The sequence below is a fragment of the Cydia strobilella genome, chromosome 14 (genome assembly GCF_947568885.1).
Source record: "Cydia strobilella chromosome 14, ilCydStro3.1, whole genome shotgun sequence".
NCBI classification, from domain to species: Eukaryota; Metazoa; Arthropoda; class Insecta; order Lepidoptera; family Tortricidae; genus Cydia; species Cydia strobilella.
The window spans coordinates 3,091,427-3,110,027 of record NC_086054.1 but is presented as its reverse complement, the minus strand read 5'-3'; the positions used below and the strand labels follow the sequence as shown (position 1 = coordinate 3,110,027).

Here is an 18,601-nt window from a genome sequence, read left to right as displayed (position 1 = left end):
AATAAAAACTAACGCTAGTGATAACAGCAATTCCGGCTCCTTGCGTGAATATTTTGTGAGTTTTGTGACTGCCTAATAGAATAGACTTGCTTACGGGGACGGTGTACTTCGCTTTATCTACGTAAAAGGAAAACAGGGGACTCGTATGAAGAAAACCGGTGTTTTACATAGGTACGTTTAAAGTGTGTAGCATTTTTGTGTTAAAGGGCTGGTATATGTCGGCAGCCGATCGTAAGATGGCAGATCGTAATGTTCATGTTGTAATGTTTTAAAGAAGAAGTTTTGAAAGAAGAGTGAAGAAGGAGTTCAAGGGATGCATGAAGCGACGGAAAGGGTGTCGCATCTTCTTAAGTTATGTTTTTGTTTTTTTACCTATTTATATTTTAATTTAATTTGAACTAAAGTATCATTTCATTCCATTTGGAGTTGAAACTCTAGGTCCATGGGGTCCCAGCGCGCACAAGTTGTTTGCAGAAATCGCGAAGCGTCTGGTTGACGTAACTGGACGTATCAGCATTGCGATACAGGGAGGAAATGCCGCCAGCATCCTTGGTACCATGCCTAACACCTAATGATATAACACCTTAGTCTCGGAGATACCTTCACGTATCGCTAACGCCGCTGCTAATTTCGGACGACTCACAGATCGCGTCTGGAGGTCCCATGATCTCAAGCACAAGACAAAAATTAGCGTCTACAGGGCGCTAATCATTCCTGTCCTTTTATATGGAGCAGAGACATGGTGCCTCTACAAAACAGACGTAAAAAAACTGGACACTTACCACCTGAGGTGTCTGCAGTCTATACTCAGGATCAAGTGGCAGGACCATGTTCCCAACTCAGAGGTCTTGCATCGTTCCAAAATGTATGGCATGGAGGCTATACTAATGCAGCGGCAGCTCAGATGGTGTGGGCACGTCCTTCGAATGGATGACCACCGCTTGCCTAAAGCTGTTCTCTACTCTGAGTTGGCGGTGGGTAAGCGGAAGCACGGTGGTCAGCACCTGCGCTACAAGGACGTGCTCAAACGGCATCTGAGCGCTTGCGCCATCGACCCTGAGCGTTGGGAGGAGCTTGCTGGAAGAAGGTCATCTTCCATCCATAACGGTGTCAAAATATTTGAAGATAACCGCCTCACCAGCCTAGACATAAAACGCCAGTTGCGGAAAGAAAAACCTAAGCCCTCCTACGTGTACACGTTCAACGCAGCTGGCCAACTTTATTGTCACGCGTGCAATAGAGCATTTAAGAACAAGTTCGGCCTGGCCAGCCACATTAGGGCTCACGCTAGACAACTTCCATAATGTTTATTTGGGGTCGCCGTCATCGAAAACGATAAGGAGGACTATATATATATATACAATGCCTCAAGGGCCTATTTTAGATTTAAGCTAGTTTTTAATTTCGTTTACGTAGTACCACATCTTGTATGTAAATAAAGACTTTCATTTGAACTAAATTGATTTAATTTAATGTAATGTAATTTAATTTAATTTTAGTTATTGAATTGTATGTGCTTGCTTTTTCTTTCCTTTCCTATTAAAAATTGTCTAACATAGTTCTTAAGTTAAGAGTTACTACTTATTAACCATATTATGGAACCTGTTTTTTTTTTTTAGTTTTTTTTTTTTTTTTACGGTAGATACATTAAACCAATCGATAGGTAGGATAGGTTCTTTAGGTTGCTTCAGATGCACGAAGGGCAATCTGTCCAGAAAAAGGCGCCCTGCTACGCGACTCGGGGAACGACAACAAGATTATTACGTTTCACGATAGGCCTAGGAATTTCACGATGGTTTATAGAAAAAAACGTGTACCATTTACTTTTTTTTCGAAATCTAACTAATTTTGGGTTATTTCAACTCAGAATCACTAGGACTGCTGATTAAAAAGAAAACAAGTGTTTCCAGTTTCTTTCGAACACTTTTTTTCCTTTTTAAATCAATATAGTCCTCGTGATTCTGAATACTTAATAATAGCGGAAAAGATTTTCGAAAAACAGTAATTGGTACACTTTTCCCTAAAAATGCCCTTCTTATTTTTGAAACCCCCGAAATTTAACCCATAGTAATGAAAATGTCTTCATAGTCTTCATATACCTTTATTTTTAAAGGTACTTTCAAGCCCCCTAAAGGTAATGGCCTAATTTTACTAACGAAATCGACGTACGCATACATACGCGTAAAGGGAATTGCTTTTAAAGCGGCTCACGTACGTTTTTTATACTTTCGCTTTGTTATCGTTTGAAGCCGACAAATGGGTATATTTGTATTTATACAGACTTTTACAAATATTCGGAGGTGTTATTGCTAATAGGAATATCGTCACAGAGTAGAAAACAATGTACCTAGTCAAACCACCAGGCACCAACCTATCGTCCAAACGCTCCCAACTGTTGTCTAACACTAACTCGAATATCTTTCATTTGTGTGGGATTGATTATTATTTGTATGTCGCATTTTGAACGCAAGCTATTTTCAAAAACAGACAATACCAATAAGAATCTTTATATTGATACTTAACTACTTAATGACCTTGTAGTTCCTACTAGACCATAGCACAGAATAAGTAATAGTATTATCATACAGAACGGGCACGCATCGCCCCGCCCCGATTCGAATTACCTCGCCCCGCGACAGCAGATTGACGGCCGTTTGCCAGCCGCTCAGTACTGAATTTAAGCAACTTACTCACACAATGACGCATGACGCGTGTACAGACGTGCCGTTCACACATAGAAACGCAAGTGATTTTTGACGTATAGCGTGTCCGCCCAGTGACCATAGTTGGGTGGTTATAGGGTAGCAATTAAGATCCGACGCAGATGGACAGTGTTTGAGCTGTAACTTGTATGTATAAATACCATGCGGTTAGGACGATCAGCCACCTTGACATTGAAACTACTAAAACTTGACATTAACACTTCACGTCAATAAGCAGTGCCCCCTATAGTTCAAGATAGCTGGAAGCGTTGTTGGTTATAGTGCTGCCTCCTGCAGAGCACAGGTTGCATAAAAGTTTTAGCTGGAATATAGTAGGTGATGGGTAAATAGTTTTGGGAGAACTCATCTTTAGGACTCGAGTCAGTTTTTCAAAACTAGCCGTTATTATAAATCGTCAGATGACAACCAAAACTCACTAATGACCACTACAAGTTCATAGCCACAGTGAACCGTATTAGTACCATAATAAGGTTGATTTTTGTTTAATTATTTTTTAGTAATTAGTGAGTTTTGGTTATCACCCGACGAAATATAATATACCTGTTATAAATGCGAAAGTAACTCTGTCTGTATGTTACACCTTCACGGTTAAACCACTGAACCGATTTAGATGAAATTTGGTATGGAAATAGTTCAAGGCCCGAGGAAGCATGGTTTCATCATCATCATCATTCCAAGCAGACGAAGTCGCGGGCAGAAGCTAGTTATGTTATAAAGGAACAAATTGGACAAAAAGGTAATCTTTACATAGCAACAAAAGGATAATTTAAAAAAGATTGGCTCTGAACAAACTCCCTTTTGATCGTTACCTTATCACAGTTAACCTTTCCCAAACGTCCCGATTTCTCGGATTTCTTGACTTAACCCTTTCAAATCCCATAACCCTTTAACCATTAATCCCTACAAAAGTCCTTTTATAAACAATTTTCGATTTAAAATTCGACTGTAAGTTGTCAGGTTTGATCGAATCGGGAAAGGGTCCGGGTTAACAATGGGTCCATTATTTCGTGTGAACCGAATTGGCGCGGACGATTTAACTTGCTTAAATTCGTCGTGGATTCGCCGGTTGATTGACCTGGTGTTATGGATTAGGAATTTGGATTGTCTGACTGTCTGAATGCCACGCTATATTTTCTCTTAAGGCCGTTCCATCGGTTTGCCGCTGTCTCTGTCACATTTCGCAAGAAGGAACGGGAAAGATCATGCGCGCCAAGTGTCAATTTTGATCGAATTTTATCGATTTTCATTTATTTTAAAAACGTTACCCTACAATATCGAAATTCGAAAGCTATGAAATTACTATTTAAGTTAAGTTTGTGTTTTCTTCTTTTTTTGTTTATAGTATCACATAATAAATAACCGAGTAAAGTTGGATTAAAAGTCCGAGTTAGAGGTTACTTTGGGAATTAATTGTATCGAGCGAAATTTCATAATTCGTGTATCGGAAGCTATGATATTAAAGATAATATAGTCAAGAACTACATATATTTTTTCCACGTCTACTAATATCAACGCCTCTTAGAAAAACATGATCATATAAGGAGATTTTTCGCCTTCTGGCTCAGGGAACCGCCTTAATGCAGTGAGCTCAGCCAGCAGAGCTTCTTGCAAAATCGAAGCGCTTTTTTAGATTATAATACGGTTGGCAAAAAAATATAAAGAGCAATTTTGAGGCCTTTCTCTCGTAACTTCGACGATTCGAAACCTGATTAAGTAACATTCACTGGATAGAAAAAAACGCACATAGGCCCAAAACGCACCATTAACACATTTACCGCTGAGCTACGGTCGTAGCCATGGTAACTCCAGGTTTAACCGGTTAACCCCGGGTTAGTGGGCTAGTACTAGTAAGTATAAGTGTAAGCCGTCAGTCCCGAGACAAAAGTAACTGTTAGGTGGAGGTAGAGTGTACTATTAGGATCGTGGGACGCTAGAGATTGTCATTGCACCATCCAACTAACCCGGGGTTAAGCTGTTAAACTGTTAACCCAGTGTCAAATTGTACTGGTAACTATGGTAACTCCAGGTTTAACCGGTTAAGCCCGGGTTAGTGAAATGGTGCAAGTGGCGCTAACGCACGAATATGGCCGCAGTGTAAACCCAGCTTAACGTATTGACTTTTAAGTGTAACTAGTGTAAGCCGTCAGTGGAGAGGCAGGCTTCGTCGAAGCTAAGTGAAAGGCTTGACAGCGATCGACGATCAAAGAGAAAATGTATGCACAACGAAGGCGAGTGCGGTACAAAGGATACATAGATTACCTTTTGTAGATTCCGCAAAGCAATATGCACTGTTTAGTTGCATCTTATGTCGGCTGTACTCGTCGAGACCCCAAGACAGGCCGAGAGCGGGTGTGTGCGTACTGCTCTTTTCGTCTCGCCCTCCGATTGGGTCAGTTTTTTGCCGAGGCTGATGTACTTATGCACTCGTCGAGAGAGTGCATACAGCCGGCATTACACGTATTCTGTACAATAACAGCCTGCAAAAGTATAGGCATGCTTTTTGCAGGCACGCATAAATTAGGTATCGTCATGTACATCGCGCGACCATGTTATGCTTGGGAAATTTTGGGAACAGGATTAAAACTATTTAGTTACATTATTATTTGTCAAAAAACTTTTTAAGAAGAAATAAACAAATAACATAGAAATATGATGATTCGAATCTGGCGGTCTGCATACCTATGTACTCTATCACTCTGACGGAGTTATTAATACATTACGTCACATTAATAAAATGAGATGATTGACAGATGATTGAGATGATCATGTAAACAGCCCAAAAAGTATCAAAACAGTACATTAAATGTATGCCGATATTTATTTACCTCTTAAACATGGACGCAATTTGAACTGTGTTCTCTAATAATTTGTTAACAACGCCAGAGTGGTGGCACCAAATCGTGTTAAATGCTATCTAGGGTGAGTTGTCTGTGCCTAGTTGAGACCTAAAAGGACGCCTTCACCCTAGCCATTTTGAGAGAGGCTTTTGAAATTGGTTCTGAAAACATTTGTGGCGAGAACATATCCTATATGACAGATCCTTCTTTACTGTCCAATATCTGTTACATAAGTAGCTAGGTATTGAAATGGAATCTATTATAGGTTTTTCTTATTTTTGGGGATCCGTACCCAAAGTGTAAAAACGGGACCCTATTACTAAGTCCGCTGTCTGTATGTCCGACTGTCACCAGGCTGTATCTCATGAACCGTGATAGCTAGGCAGCTGAAATTTTCACAAATAATGTACTTCTGTTGCCGCTATAACAACAAATACTAAAAACAGAATAAAATAAACATTTAAGTGGGGCTCCCATACAACAAACGTGATTTTTTTTGCCGTTTTATGCGTACGGAACTTGGAGTTGCATTTGGCCGGTTTTTAGTGTTCCGTACAAAACTTTGTTTTGACAAACGGAGCACTTATGGGATCACTTCGGTCTTGCAAATCAGTTAAATGCGTTTTTCTCAGAGATCGTTTTGTCATAGATACCTAAAATTTGAAACAGTTATAGCAATTACTACCACTAATATTGTAAATAAGTCAAAACCGCTTATTTCTTATTTTAGGGGGTAATTTAGGAGGTTGAGAGGGGTAACCTGTTTTTTTATTTTATTTTATTACTTGATTCGTATTGATCACACACACATATTTAATTATTGATCTAAGTTCAGATGGAATTAGAAATCCTTAAGGTAATGTCAAAATCGATGAGGCCCGAATTATTGACATTTGCGGCAGCAATGCAGTCGGCAGTAATGTCGCGCAACGAAGTACTGGAGCTTACGGGAAATTATGAAAAATAAGGACATATCCATAAATACAAAAAGAAAATTATATGAAATTGCAATTCTGTCTTGTCTAACATATGGCTGCCAGACATGGGCTCTACGTCAAGAACATGAAACAAAACTAGCTATAGAACAGAGAAAGATGGAACGTAGTATGCTAGGAATTAGAATATCAGATCGAGTAAGAAACGATAATATAAGAAAGAAAACTAAAGTAACTGACATCATAGAGAGAATACGAAGATTGAAATGGAAGTGGGCTGGACATATTAGTAGAATAAACGACAATAGATGGACAAGGAAAATCATAGAATGGACCCCACCAAAAGAAAAAGGAACACGAAAGCATGGTCACCCAAAGACACGATGGACAGACATATTTAGGAAACGTTGTGGAACAGTATGGAGAAGATTAGCTCAAGATAGAGACACATGGAGAACACTGGGGGAGGCCTACGCCAAAGAGGCGACTTCCATAATTAATGAAGAATAATTGTTTTAAGTATTTAAAATTAATGTTTAAGTATGTACTAGTAATTATTAAACTTATACTAATATTAATATAATATATTTCATACCTAGTTGTAATAGTGAAAATGGCTTTAAATTTAAAAGACTGTGATAAAAATAGATAATGAAATTGAAATAGAATGTTAAAATAAATCTTTATATTTTATAAATAATACCTACTACTAGTCACTTACCTATGTTATACAATTCTATATTCTAAATACAATACAATAATGTGCAACTAGAATCTTTATGCATGCAAAAGAAATACAAAAAAATAAATGTACTTAATTATGGTGGAATAAAGGCTATTTTTATTTTTTTATTTTATTTTAATGATGGTGTAGTCTGGATTCGAACGGTATCTTTACAAATTGTAATAAAAGTTGACCATCCGTCATTGACAGCGAATTCTAACATTGCAATCGTGACACTTCACTAGAAACATCTGTCTGTGTCTATCTGTGTTATTAAAAATGTATTGATAACCTAAGATTGTAAGATTGTTGTTGTTGTTATAAACGATTTTATAGCTTGATAAGATAATATTAAAGGCCCATAATCTAGCTTTAATCATATTACATCACATCGTTTCATTTCTAATTACTCTCACACAGACATAAAAAAAAACAAGTTGTTGTTGTTGGGTGTTGTTGTTGTAAGATTGTTTTTTCAAGTATACTATTACTATTAGTATTATTATTATCTCCTTGGATATCACGGGCCTATGCATCCCGGTCTTTTGATAGGCTTGCGTGGGGATATAAATCCAACACGTAGAGGCCCCTTGGAGAGCTTTAATGTCATGTAGAACGCCTGCTGGAACCCGTTCACAGGCGCAACAATAGACACCCATGAACCGGTCGCAGCAGGCATTGGGACTATTGTAGAAAAAGTGAACAGTATACCGGTCTATGGATTGAAGTTTGGGTGGACAATGAGACTGGGCTATTGTAAAGAAGTCCGGACACCTGCCATAACAATGTTAAAACACGTTATCGAGGCAGGTGGTGACTTGCCGCTGACTAGATGGGCCCCTGAAACTGCCGTCGTGAAGACGACCAGGAGCAACACCGGTGTGAGCGGCTCAGGGGTGTCGAGAGGTGTGCGCCGCTTTCTACCCAGTGACTGTTAACAGCCACTGTGCCAACTCGCGTCTTATGCATCTTTCACTTCCACCCCTGGAGCATATAGCTCTTACGACTCCCCTCTGGACGGCCAATGAAGGCAAGCCAGAGCTGAGAGTCCTGCGGGTCCCCTTGGGGTCCACTCCGACCGACGAAGACACGCCGGAGACGGAGACCCTGACCGACTCTCTGGAGCACTCCGTATTATTATTATTATTATATATATTATATTATTATTATTAGTAGTACTATTTAATTTATTTATTTTATTTCAGTTTAAATGTATTGATATATATTAACATTAGTAAAAATGGTACCTTAAACATTAGGTACCTATATCATCGCTTCTCGAACCTTAAACAATATTTTTACAAGGTCAAGGGCGCCCGATAAAAGATGTGCAATGAGAGCAACCTGTTACGCGACTCATTTATCATCGGCTGCCAAAAATATCATCACCCTCGAGGGCAGCTAAGTGATTTATGTGGTATATCTTAGATGCACAGATTACAAAATAAAGGGCGCAGTAGCTGAAAAAACATCCAGATTAAGAATAAAAAAAATGTTGCCTAGTTTATAAGTGTGTTGCTAAAGACAGGTTAAAATAGACAGCAAGTTATATTGAGCCTGTGGCGAGCACTCGCTGATGCGCCATAGACATAGTATATACAAGTAGTTATAGACGCGCCACCGAGCGAGCGATTTTTTCTCTTTCACGTACAAATTTCGGTATTTCGTCATCGCCTCCTACCTATGATGCCACCCGGTCGGTGATAAGGACAAAGCATGGCACTATTTTCTCTTTCCTCTTATAAAAATCGCAATAAGACTATCTTTCTCTATCAAAGAGTGTCAGGCCCTTGCTGATGCGCGCAATCGCGCAGGCCTGTCGATCTGTCTTGTGTGTCAATGCTCTGTCACGTCAAAAAAACTTAGCATATATTTTGCCTTATCGTTTATTTAAATCTTTAAATACTGTAAGCGCTCTGCTGCAGCAGGAATAGTTTACTTCCGAGCTGAGTCTGTTCTGTACCTTCTGTGTAAATATTGTGTGAAGGAAAATAAAAAACTGTCAAGTTTGAAGAACGGTTTTATGGTTGCTAACCGAAGATCACCGCTTATTCACGACTTCCACAAGCCCATTTTCTCTTATTTATTTAAGGTCAAAACGCGAAAATTAAATTTGAACGGAAATTATAGGTTTTCAACTTTCTGTGTAGCTATCTGTGACAGAAAGCCCAGTGCAAAGACATCCCCAGGGTCGTGACTCGTGACATATTTATCGCAGCTTTTCCGCGTTTTTTCAATTACATCCAACAGGTTAAAGCGTCGCGGTCAATTTAGCTGTTTAAATTTATACGTAGCTTCTTCTTCTTTGGGTACGTGAGGGTTTATACGGTTTTACCCCTGAAGCTCTTATAGAGGATTATAGAGAAGTTTAAGAATGTTTTACTGCGAGGGGAGCGATTGGGAAAGAAGGGAAGAAGAAACAGTAAACTGTGCCTACTTTGCACTAAAACACGAAATTGAAAATGTTTTTTTTTCAGTTATTATATTTTGGTAGGTATATTGATTTGTTATAAATACCGACTTCCGTAACTTCGGGTAGTAATTAACACAAATGAGGTTAATAGGTAATGAGGGTAATGAGGTTAGGTATGAGGTTGAGGGTGAGGTGAGGGTATATAGTTTTCAACTTTCATATAAAAATAACTGTTGGAGCACAATTACCCAGTGGGAAGAAAATTAGGCACATATTACGGTAATTCTGTTACTTGACTACAGACCTCTTGAAGACAGATGACAAATACCTAATTATAATTAAGCATTAACTTGGAATGTCCATGTCATTGGCGTACTTCTACCTTACTTATTTTATTAGTCAGGCTACAGATTAAATAATAGTTCTCACGAACAGATACACAACAATACAATGAAGTAGCTTATATTAAATGCTTAAGTGGCTCCTGTGATGTTGCTTACGTCCATGGGCGACGATGGCTGCTTCCCATCAGGCGGCTCGTCTGCTCGTTTGCTGACTATCACATTAAAAAAAAAGTGACCTTAAACGCACAGCGCGCGCCGACACGACAACGCTAGGGCTGCCGACGCTTCTTTCAAATGATTCGTAGGCATAAATTCGCGCTCGCGCGGATAGTTCCATAGGCCTGGTTAGACCTCCCTCATCGGTAGGTTCCCTCATTAATAAATTGTCACAAAGTTTGATACTGCAAAGCCTGCAGCCACAGATTTACCACTTAACGCAAGTAGCAATTGAATAAACACTAAAATCAATATGTAAAGAGGCCCCAATGTGAAAACTCTTACCCCGCAGCCCCATTTACCCGTATTGCCCTTACCACATCTCAGTGCATTTCTCGTTTTCTTTCAACTTGAATTAAGGGACTAGATTTGCTTTTAATTAGGCCTATCCGTAGCTAGTTTATCTTGATTTTTCAGGATCATACTGGTGGGTATAGCTTTGTGCTGAGCTCTAAACTATAGATTTATGTAACATTGCTTTAATATTTAAATATATAAATATTATATAGGACATTAAACAACTTTGGGAACAACCCTAATTATTTTTTTAAATATTTTTTTATGTGTGTTTTTTTAAAGTAGTCACACTACAAATACAAATAATTTATTGAAATAAGTACTACTATTTATAAATTATAAACTGTAATAGATGTCATATATTAAAGCATAATCCGGCCTTCACCACTGGAGGGCTTCGTCACTTTTTCTTTCTGTACATCTATTACAGTTTCTAATTATAGGACATTGTTACACAATTTGAGTACGTCTCACAGTAAGTAAGTAAGGATTGTGTTGTGGGTACTTATTTAGGTAACGATATACGATAATATATAAATACAATGTATGTATTTAACATAGAAAACGCCCATCATTCAGAAACAAATTTCTGTGCTCATCACACAAATAAATGCTCTTACCAGGATTTGAACCTTTACATTTACAGCCTTAACTGACAAGTTTCGCTTAGCTAGTTATTCACCTTAAAATTGCCAGAGCCTGCTTGCCTCTAATTTGTAAACTTCCGTAATTAGAAGACTAGGATAATTAACTGCCAAGCTAGTTACAGTGACCCTGGAAAGGTTGAAATATTTCAGCAGCGGGCATAGTGCCCAAAATGTTAATTAAAAACCGGACAAGCGCGAGACGGACGCGCGCACCGAGGCTTCCTTACAAATTTAATTTTTAGTATTGGTTGTTATAGCGGCACCAGAAAATACATCATCTGTAAAAATACACACATACACACACACACATACACACACACACACACACACACACACACACACGAAGTAATTGTGATATAAAATGTAAAATAGCATGTCTAATAGTAAATTATAAGTAACATATTATTGTAACATATTACATTATATTTGGTTGTACCCCTTCAAATTATGGAAGAGCGCCCTTCAGCCACAAGTATATTTTATACTTAAACATAAAATTTTTAGTAGTAAATTTATATCGAAATCTGACGAAAAATGAATTCGACAACAAAATAAATATCGGCCCATTAAGCTCGATTTCCATCATTTATACTGATTGAAGACAACCAACAAGCATCTCTAACCTCAGAACCTATTCCGCAGATAAAAACATTAGTTCCAGGAGGCTCTTAAATGATTAAGCGCCTGAGGGACTCCACATTTGTGCACGCAATTTAATATACGTTACATGAATAGATGTGGATTGTGTGGGCTCGTCTTACATTCCGCAGAGGCGGTAAATCAAGAAAATGCTACTATCTATAAAGGGCCTGCCAGGAAATACCCTTGTTAAAGGGCAAGCGGTAGCGTTTTGAAGATTAGAAATAAATCATTCGGCTAGACTTATATTGACTGGGTTATAGACCGTGATTACCTTTTGTATTGTTTATGAGCTCCGGATATTTCGACGCAGTTACATGCATCTTGTTCACGGGTGACTGAAGATAGCGGGTGGGTGTCAAAGTTGTGTAGACCGCGCTCGGTCTACCCTCATTCTTGCGCGTCGGTTGCGTCCGCTTTCAACGTTACCATCGGTCGCGTTCACACTCGTTCACAATATCGGGAGCTCATTGCAGAAAGTAATCTAGGTCTAAATCCCGGTCATTAAAGCTATTACAATGGCATTAGACCAAAACGTAACCTTCGGCTGTAACACGGCGCGAAAATACATGTAATAAGCCAAATGTTACAATATTCTGTAGCCGCTTTCTAATCAAAACTTGTCAAGGCAAATGCAAATTTGATTTGTCAGAATAAAGTTTCATAATACAATGGATCGGAAGGCCTTTTTGAACATTTCTAAGCGCGTCTGGAGCTCACTACCTATTTGTTATTCATAGTTTCGCAACTATTTTATAACTAGCTGTGCCCGCGGCTTCGCCTGCGTGGAATCCGGTCTGTGTCAGTAAGCGGCTAATTCACGCCTAATTTATCTCCCTGTCCCCTGGAGACGGAACTTAAAGTAAAGTTGACAGATGGATACGCTAGAGGACTGTAGTCCAGATAAAATATTTTACAATTAGGTACCTACCACCAAAGATAGATATAACTCCGTAATAGATGGATACAGTCTAAGGAAAAAACGTGCCTCGAAAATCACGAAAATTTGATTCTCGATCAGATGTCGCTACTACCTTTTGTCTACTCTCGTATAGAGGGCGTTAACGGTTTCGTTAGTTATTATTTAACAATTTTAACGCATATCAGTGAAAGAACATGGGTCAATTAATAAAAATAATTAATTCAAATAAAAAAAATAATTTATCCATATTTAAATACATTTTATCGTATTTTTATAAATCTTCATTTTTAGTTTTAAAGTGTGTCGATAGATGGCAGTGAATTTACTGTGGTTACAATATTTACTATGACAGTACCGCTCTATAATATTATATCCTCTTTGCTACCACTAAATAAAATTACACTCCAAAATAAATTTTTTTTTGCCCTTATTCAAATTTTTGACGTGATTTAAACGCCATAGAGTAGTAGGTGTATATCGAACGATGCAGTACCATTTTTGTATTTTTACGACCTTGACTGTACCTATCCAAATCGGGTACACTACATAATTCGGAAAATTTTTATTCCGAATTTTAGAATGTCGAATTTTATCATTCCGATTTCAAAATTCCGACTGTCATAATTACGAATGATGAAAATCACGAATATTTATATTTCCGAAAACCCAAAAAGCCGAATTTTGTAAATTCCGAATACATAATTCCGACTATAACAATTCCGATGGTGGTAAACACCGAATTTAACATTTACGATTTTCAAAATCACGAATTTGGAATTGCCCTTATTCCGAATTGACGTGATTCCTATTTTAAATATCCCAATTTTTAAATTTCCACTTTTTTGGCATCAGTTCGTTTTCTTGAGGGTCGCAGTTCTAACCTAACCTAACCCACTTTTCTGGCAACAGTTCGTTTTCTTGGGGGTCGCAATTCTAACCTAACCTAACCCACTTCTGGCAACAGTTCGTTTTCTTGGGGGTCGCAGTTCTAACCTAACCTAACCCACTTCTAGCAACAGTTCGGGTTCGCAGTTCTGTCTAATTTATTTATGCCGAATTTTTATGCAAAAATATTTTATGCCGAATTTAACATGACGCGGCACGACAGGTAAGGTACCCTAAATAATTACTAAAACGTGAGTCTTCATTTGAATATCACGGATTTCATTTTTCCGATCTTGTACAAAACCGAATTTCTGAATACCGAATTATTTTATTTCCGATCGGACAATGATTTTTCGGAATTTAGGAATTCGGAAAAAAATATTTTCGGAAAAGTGTAAAATCGGAACTTTAAGCTTTCTGTCAAGTGACAATCGGATTTAAAGTTTTCGGAAATAGCACATTCGTGATTTTATTCCATCGTATTTTTAAAAATCGTAATTTTGATATTTCGGACTTATAAATAATCGGGATTATGAAAGTCGTGGTTATAAAAATCGGAAAAACGTATTTCGGAATATTTGGGTGTTATCATCAAAATCATGTCATCCAAATCGGTCCTCCAGTCAAATCAGTCTAAGCATGACGCCGGCGGCGGGCAGCGTCTGCCCCTTTTTTTTGTTTTCGGAGTGGAAAATGCAACTGCGTAGCGTCTGCCCCTACGACTTGTTGATGGTCATAGCGAAGCAGACGCTCACGGGGACCTGTAGGCGCTTGAAGCGGAACGGGAAGTTGCTCGGAATGAGGGGGATACGCAGGATGAACACGGCTTCTCCGGCGCCACACTCCGTCAGGATCTGCGCCTACATATGTATTGCGTACGATGTATTTGGGATCACAATCGAAACTCGCGCTGGCTTGCCGTGTCAGCCGAAAGCGAAGCGACCTGCCTGGCTAGAGCGCCACTGAGTCTCTCACCGTGGTTTTTCTCAGACTCCTGAGACCGTGCCCCTTTTGGCCGCAATGCATTGCGAGACTTTCGCGAAAGATTCGATTTTTTTCGGGAAAGCATGGTAACGCGTATAAGTCCCAAATCGTTTGACATTTACTGAAAAATGTTTTTTTTAAAGTACCCACCTTCGTGACCATTATTAAGAGGAAAGGGCACGGCCGCTTCTCCATGCAAACGTAGTCTCCATTTTTTGGATAAAAACTACCCTTTGTTCTTCCACGGGACTCAAACTATCTCTATACCAAATTTTATCTAAATCGGTTTAGCGGTTTAAGCGTGAAGAGAAATTAAAAAAAGTTTTTTTCATATTTTTTGTGTTTTCACTCGGGAATGGTGTCATTTTGATATCATAAATGAATTCGGCATACCCGATTTATACAAAAACGATACCTTACTCGGCCCAGTAGCTAAAATGATATAGTTATCAAGATAAAGTTTTTAACCCCTTTTTCACCACCATGGGGGATGAATTTTTAAAAACGCTGAAAAAAAAAATCTTGCTTTTTAATATAATTAACGTTTTGCAAAGTTTTAAGTTCCTAGCTTAAAATAAAATTGCACCCCAAGACAAACTTTCATCCCCTTTTCAACCCCCTGAGGGGTTAAATTTCCAAAAACGTCAAAATTAGTTTTTTTGTAATCGTCTATCATACCTTTCTAAGAAGTTTCAAAGCATTTGTAATGGATTCAAACTTTCAACCCCCTTTTAACCCTGTTAGGGGACGAATTCTTGAAAACGCTAAAAGCACTTTTCCTGTATTATAATAATATGCCCATTATACAGTTTCAAGTAACGCACTCAAAAAAAATTGATCTCCATACAAACTTTCAACCTCTATTTCACCTCCTTAGGGGATGAATTTTCAAAAACGCTGAAATTAGTTTTCTTGTATTTCAATAATATATCTTCTTACGAAGTTTCAAATTGCTAGCTTTAAATAAATCTTGAACCCCATACAAACTTTCATCCCCTTTTTAACCCCCTTAGGGGTAAAATTTCTTAAATTTTTATAGCCTATAACCTGGCCGTGGATTTTTTCGACAGATTAGTAAAGTTTGCATCAAAATCCGTTCAGCCGTTTTCATTTTATGCGCGGTCAAATAAACAGACAAACAGATAAACAGACAAAAATTCTAAAAACTGTTGGAATGTGTTCTGTTATCGATTCTAAGTATCCCCAGCCAATTTTTTTTCGAATATCTTCCATGTACAGGCTTTCGACCGTCTTCCGCTTTATTATATGTATAGATAAACAAAGTTATAAACACACGAAATCATTCCTGCCCCCAAAAATCCAGGGTATGCATATAAGTGTGACGGCGAATGTTGAAGGTATTAAGATCCAGTTATACTTGATTCATGTTTTCCCCCAAAGGGTAGCAGTTAGCAGGTAGCAGTGTTGGCCGAAACGTTAATGCAATTAACCATAACCAGTACAAATTGAACCGTAAACTGTAACCGTCCGTTACGGTTTACGGTTCACATCGACTGGTTTATGGTTAATTGCAACTAACGTTCGGCAAGCACTGGCAGGTAGGCACCGATCGGTCGGCAGCTGTCATTCTATTGCCAACTGCGCTAGCATGAAACTTCGAAGTAGTTCGAAACCTCCCGATGCTCTTGTGAATGATGAAATAAAGATTATGAGTATGATTGAAGTCGTTCCGCCGAACCTCCTGATGCTTCCTCAATTGTTTGTTTTTTGTTATGACCATATGGCAAAATTTATCATACAAAATACAAGGAATCATTATAGTAAAAACATGAAGATTTCGTTAAATTATATATTTATAAGATACAACTACCTAATCTATTGTGCACTTGCGCCATCCCCTCCGGGTTCGGAACACCTAAATCTCCCTCACATTGTCCGGGATAAAAACGGCGCAGATAAGAAGTGTTACACTGGCCCTCGAACGCGGACAAATCGCTGCGTTTTATGGGGCATTTGCATGCCCAAGGTGACAATGGCTGCTTTGATGGGGATAGTTTTTTGAATATTTTGCGGAGACTTTTTGAAATAATTCACTGGGGTAAGGCCGTGTATATGTGACATTTCTGATTTAATTTTCTTTAATTTACTTGTGTAAGTTCGAAACTTAAACATATTGCTTTAAGAATGGTATTTTAGCACAATTAGTATGGTTCGCTATATAGAAAATCTCATCGAAAATTTGACATATCCAACTCTACGTAAAGCCTGACCAGTAATAAATGATCATTGTCAAGAGGGCGCTGTTCATTCTCATGTATAGGGTGACAGTTCAGTATAGTATGAAAAAATTAGTTCCAGTGAAATTCCGCAACATGGCAGATTCAGATTCAGATTCAGATTATTTATTTATAAACATACATTAAATACAGTTTACACGTCACTATCTTATAACTAAGTTGATATAATTTATAACTTAAGTGTGGCGCGTGATCATATATTCCTGGTCAGGCTTTACCTAATAATTATAATGCGATTACGTCAATTCCAAAAGTAAGTATAAGTATATACATGTATGTTTAGAGCATTACATGACACTCCGAACTAGGATTCGAACTTAAGATCTCTGTTTGGAAGTCGCACATTGTGACTACCAGCGTTCACGCATATAACAGTAAGGCTGCATTTCCACTGAGACGTCTCTCATCTTCGCCCGCCCACACGTCTGTGGAAATCAACGAATAGCATTCATTGTAATCCAAATCGCTTGTCCGCTACGCTGGATTACAACCAATTATTTATTTAAACTTTTTGCACAAAAGAAAAACTTAATTTACAAAAGGCGAACTTAATGCCATGAGGCATTCTCTACCAGTCAACCCAGCCTTATGGCAAAGCAGAGAAGACTGTAGGTGGTGCATTTACAACTAAAGAAATCGTTATTGAAAGAATTACGAGTAGAGACCTAATACATATGTTAATTATATTATATTGGTCGATTCCCGCACGTATGTACCTACCTGCTAGCAGCAATACCCTTAACAGATCGTGATCGTAATCATCGATAGATCTTATGCCTTAGCAATAAGGTACAAATTGTCAGTTAACAGCGTGGACAGTACAAAATTGCTACCATAAGTGCACTTCACAATCTTACGACTCGATTAACGAATATTCAATTAATATTTACGTAACACGGCGCACTTACGCGTCAAAGCATAATTACTGTTAATGGCGCGTAACGCCATTGTAGCCTAAAAGGCAGACGTAATGGGCTCGCATCTAATATGTGACATAAATATACGTCATGATGTTACGTATTATGCTGCCCTAGTACACATTAGTGGCGACGCGTCAAACATTTGTTGAGCAAATCTAAGTTCATTTGACTTAGCTAGTTAGGTAATTTATCTTCCAGACCTATATAGTATATAAATACGTCCTATGACTATGGCTGTATGGCTATATGATTGTATTGTAGCACGGGCAGGTTTCTGCTACTCGGCGGCTGGCGCCTATTTTGCAGGAAGCGCGACCCCTCAAGGAATCCTATCAAACCTTTAGGATTTCGGGGAGATTTCTTGGAGATCCGAGATATTTTGCCACTCCGTTGCATTCCAGCACCATATCAGGCTGCTAAGTAGAAAAGGCGTGAAATAAAAAAATAGTTCTAGATCAACGGGAAGTACCCTATAAATTTTTAATCCCTTGAATGTCGAAATAGTCGATTTTTGCGGCATAAATGACCTTATCTTTTTTTTACGTTAACTTAGAAGTTTGATTTTTTCACAGCCTCAAGGGACCGTGTATGTGGTTTAAATTTCAGCTCGATACCTCCACGAGTTCCCTAGATAAAGGGTCTTGACAGACAGACGGACGGACGGGCAACAAAATTAAATAGTGATCCTACAACGGTTCCGTTTTTCCCTTTTGAGGTATGGAACCCTAAAATTAATGGGAAATCGTGTCTTCAGTCCGACGTTTCATATTTGCCTCCTTTTTCTACTGTCAAAGTTGACTTTCTAGAAAAACGTTTTACTTACTTACTCACTTACTCCTCTGTGTGTCTTGGCCTCC

General features: G+C 38.4%; 1 protein-coding gene across 1 annotated transcript in view; it reads left to right on the top strand.

The window, feature by feature from the left end:
* LOC134747412 (uncharacterized) overlaps positions 1–18,601 on the top strand; it is a 60,969-nt gene that overhangs the window by 30,785 nt on the left and 11,583 nt on the right. The window lies entirely within an intron of this gene.